This window comes from Lathyrus oleraceus, chromosome 1 (assembly GCF_024323335.1).
Source record: "Lathyrus oleraceus cultivar Zhongwan6 chromosome 1, CAAS_Psat_ZW6_1.0, whole genome shotgun sequence".
NCBI lineage: Eukaryota > Viridiplantae > Streptophyta > Magnoliopsida > Fabales > Fabaceae > Lathyrus > Lathyrus oleraceus.
Window position 1 is genome coordinate 100,767,224 of NC_066579.1, and position 4,885 is coordinate 100,772,108.

Consider the following 4,885-nt stretch of genomic DNA (forward strand, 5'->3'; position numbering starts at 1 on the left):
TAAGGTGGTGGAGGTACATAAGGTTCCTTCTTTTCTAGGGTTTCCTTATTACTCTCTTCCTTTTCCTTAGGTTCACTTTCCTCAGTAGATTTCTTAGGGTTTTGGTTTTCTATCCTTGGGTCAGACGGTCCTTCCACTTCCGTTCCACTTCTTAATATAATTGCATGAGCTTGGCTTCTCGGATTGGGTTGGGGCTGTCCAGGGAATGTACCAGTTGGTGCAGCAGTAGGTGCTTGTTGTTGAGCTACTTGAGATATTTGCGTTTCCAGCATTTTGTTATGGGTAGCCAGGGCATCTACTTTGCTTGCTAGTTGTTTAAGTTGTTCGCCAGTGTGTATGTTCTGGTTTAAGAAATCTTTATTGGTTTGTTGTTGGGAAGCTATAAAATTTTCCATCATGATTTCCAGGTTGGATTTTCTAGGGGTATTATTGTTAGGATTCTGTTTCTGATATCCCGGAGGTATAGATGGGGCTTGATTTGGAGACTGTCCAGGTGCGTATAAAGCATTATTACTCTTATATGAGAAGTTTGGATGGTTCTTCCAATTTGGGTTATAGGTATTCGAATAGGGGCTTCCTTGAGCATAGTTTACTTGCTCTGCTTGGATTCCAGTCAAGAGTTGACATTCTGCAGGAGTGTGGCCTTGGATTCCACAGACCTCGCAATTCTGAGTTATAGCAACCACGGCTGCTGGAGGTGATACGTTTAAACTTTCAATTTTCTGGACCAAAGCATCCACTTTTGCATTGACGTGATCAAGGTTACTTATCTCGTACATGCCAGTTTTTGGTTGAGGTTTTTCCACATTCGTTCGTTCGGTTCCCCACTGATAGTGGTTTTGGGCCATGCTCTCGATAAGCTGGTAAGCATCAGCGTAAGGTTTGTTCATTAGTGCACCACCTGCAGCGGCGTCTATTGTTAACCTTGTATTGTATAAGAGACCATTATAAAATGTGTGAATTACTAACCAGTCTTCCAAACCATGGTGTGGGCAAAGTCTCATCATGTCTTTGTATCTTTCCCATGCTTCGAAAAGAGACTCGTTGTCTTTCTGTTTAAATCCGTTTATCTGGGCTCTTAACATAGCTGTTTTGCTTGGTGGAAAATATCGGGCAAGAAAAACTTTCTTCAACTCGTTCCATGTGGTGACTGAGTTGGAAGGAAGAGATTGAAGCCATCTTCTAGCGCTATCTCTTAATGAGAAAGGAAAAAGACGAAGTCGAATTGCCTCTGAAGTGACACCATTAGCTTTAACAGTATCAGCGTATTGGACAAATACGGATAAATGAAGGTTTGGATCTTCGGTAAGATTTCCAGAGAATTGGTTCTGTTGCACAGCCTGCAACAACGAAGGTTTAAGTTCAAAGTTGTTTGCTTCGATTGCGGGCGGAGCAATACTTGAATGCGGTTCATCTTGCGATGGAGCGGCGTAATCTCTAAGAGCACGAGCTGGTTCTGCCATCTCGGTTAAAGAAGGAAAAATGTTTTTGAAATCAGGAAGGTTTATAGGAGGGAGATTGTTTTCAGCACGATATTCCCGAATTCGTCGTAAGACTCGGAGATATAGTTCGATATCGTTGATTCGTAAATAGAGCGGTTCGCCTTGAGAGCGAGTGCGTGGCATACAAATCAACGAAAGAAAGAAAATAGAAGAAAAAGAAACCTTAGTCTCTACAACGTAACGGAAGAGTTACGATATCGATTGAATAAAAGTCCCCGGCAACGGCGCCAAAAACTTGATCGCTCGACTGGGTGAGTCGAGAATGGGATACAAACTGCAAGTGCACAGTTCTATCGCGTAGTTTTAAAAGATATCGATCCCACAGGGACTTATGAATCGATATACCGTTATCTAAGGTTACTACGTAAATCTAAGGTGAAAATGTTTGATTGTTTGGGAAAAACTAAGAGCTAAACTAATATCTAGATTAAATATTAATAAGACGGATATCGGTATGTAGTTCGTCAAAACTAGGGAATCAAGTCTTTGTCGGTTTCTTGGTTTTAAAATGAATCGTTTCGGTTAACTTTATTGGTTAAAGGTTCTATCTCAAACTCTCGCTCTGTTGAATAAACCATGATTTTATATTAATGTTGCTGTCACTTATAATTAAGTCAAAAACCATATTTTGAAAACAATAAAGTTGCAGAAACTCTTTTTAAGAAAATACTGACCGTTTTAAACACCCTTATCTCAAACTCTCGCTCTGTTGACTTAGGTTATATAATTAAATCCAAATGCTTAACTCTCGTCCTCACATTCAATCTTTAAAAATACTTTTTGGAAAAGGTCAGAATTTAATTAACTCTAAAACTTGCTCTCGCCCTGATCTAGAATTAATGCCTAACTTACACTGTCCAGTTAAAATCTCAAACTCTCGCTCTATTGATTTTAACTTCTTTATGTCTTTTACTTTTGTAAAAAATCTTGTTATTAAACCTGTAAGTTGAGACCGTAAAAAGATTGATTTTGATTTTAAGTTTAGGTAGACCGACTCAGTCTTGATCCCTTATTCTGCTTACTTTACATACCGATACCTAGGCAAATTAGCCAGACATGCTAAATAAATAAGAATTTATATCATGCATAAACAGACTCATTCCAGGCAGATAATATAGATAAATAATAAAATAAAACATTAAAAATTAAATAACAATTAAAGAACCTGAATGCGTAATACAATGGTCTTGAACACTCCACCACAAGCCGGTAGGATTTGTTCTTGGATTCTTCAATTAAACAGTAAATTAAATCAAGGAAATAAAACTGGAATATAACGTAAGGTTAAATCCAGTATAAAATTGCACAATAGTTTCCGGTGTAGAAACTATTATGCGAAAAATATCTAAAAGCTAAAACTGGAAAGGTAAATTTGCAAGGGAAAAAGAACGTAAAGCTTGCAAAAGAAATAAATAAAATAAACAATGCTGGAAAAGAAAAAATAAGCAAAAGGCGTGAACAGAAAATTTGGCAGAGCTTCGGCAATGTGAGCGTGAAAAAACCGGTCTCCGTTTTAGGTTTGTGAGATGGCTATTTATAATAGTGTTGGTAACTGCATTCCGTTTCTCCCATTCTTCAACGTGGCTACATGCGCGGCGTGGATATAGGAGACCAACTTCTCAACGTTCCTCTTCAAGTCTTTCTGAGGGCGTGACTTGCGCCAAAAAGCTAGTGGAATGGTGTGACGCTCGTCACACCATGTGTGACGCTCGTCACAGTGGTGCTTCTAGTGTGACGCTCGTCACAACCCTTGTGACGCCCGTCACAGGCACAACGTGCGCTTTCTTTGGGCTGGGCTTGGTCTTTGATATTTGTTTCCTTTTTACTCCTTTCTACACCTCCTTTTCTTCCCTTTTTCACTTTTGCTTCAAAATGGATACCTGACATAAATAGTAAGGAAATACTGCATAATATCTGATAAAATGAGATAAACTAAAGTAAATGATAATATAATCTAATTGAATTAAGTCTTAAAATGTGATATAATTTCGTGTTATCAATAACCAGAAGGTCAGGTTCGGTACACATATGCTGTCAGAGGAAGCAGATGATTGGTGGGTTGCTACCCGCACTGAGTTGGAAACTGCTGGGAATACTGAGATCACTTGGGCGGTGTTCAGAGAGAGATTCCTGAGGAAGTACTTTCCAGAGGATGTCAGAGGAAAGAAAGAGATAGAGTTCTTAGAATTGAAGCAGGGCAACCGGTCTGTTACTGAGTATGCTGCTAAGTTCACAGAGCTGTCGAAGTATTACACTCCCTATAATGAGGCTACTGGGAAATTTTCAAAGTGTGTGAAGTTTGAGAACGGGTTACGTCCCGAGATCAAGCAGGCTATTGGGTATCAACGGATTAGAGTGTTTTCTGACCTAGTGGACTGTTGCAGGATTTTTGAACAGGATACCAAGGCCAGGGCGGAAAGCTATCAGCAAAGGGTTGATAGGAAAGGCAAGAATCAGAATGATCGTGGGAAACCGTATGCAGTTGGCAAAGGTTTCCAGAGACAGAGTGGGATGAAGAGGCCTAGTGGGGGAGACTCCAGTGCCCCTGCTAAGTGTTTCAGATGTGGTCAGGCTGGACATCGTATCCATGAGTGTACCAGTACTGAGAAGAAGTGTTTCAAGTGTGGAAAAGGTGGTCACTTGGCTGCAGAGTGCCGGTTGAAGACTATGACTTGTTTCAACTGTGGAGAGGTGGGTCATATCAGTCCACAGTGTCCTAAGCCGAAGAGAGAGAACCAGTCGGGAGGCAAGGTCTTTGCCTTATCGGGTTCTGAGACTTCTGCAGATGATCGTTTGATCCGAGGTACGTGTTATATTAATGGCTTTCCTCTTGTATCTATTATTGACACAGGTGCGACTCATTCCTTTATATCTTTGGATTGTGCTGTGAAACTTAAATTAGAGATATCTGAGATGCATGGGAGTATGGTGATTGATACTCCTGCGAAGGGTTCAGTGACTACTACTTCAGTTTGTTTAAATTGTCCTTTGAGTATTTTTGGTAGAGACTTTGGAATGGACCTTGTGTGTCTTCCACTAGTGCAGATTGATGTTATCCTAGGTATGAACTGGTTGGTGTGTAACCGAGTTTATATCAACTGTTTTGATAAGACTGTGATCTTTCCTGAGAGTGAGGAAGGAAAGAGTTTGTTTCTATCAGCAAGGCAGGTGAATGAGGCAGTAGCAGATGGGGCAGAGTTGTTTATGCTGTTAGCGACTTTGGAGGCTAAAGATAAACTGGCGATTTGTGATCTAGCCGTGGTGTGTGATTTTCCTGATGTGTTTCCTGAAGAAGTGAATGAATTACCGCCAGAGCATGGAGTTGAGTTCTCGATTGATTTGGTACCTGGTACTAGGCTGATATCGATGGCTCCTTACCGTAT

At 40.4% G+C, this 4,885-nt stretch overlaps 1 pseudogene; it reads left to right on the plus strand.

The window, feature by feature from the left end:
• Window positions 1-978: 978 nt before the first annotated feature.
• On the plus strand, window positions 979-1,078 carry LOC127116400 (uncharacterized; annotated as a pseudogene).
• Window positions 1,079-4,885: the final 3,807 nt, after the last annotated feature.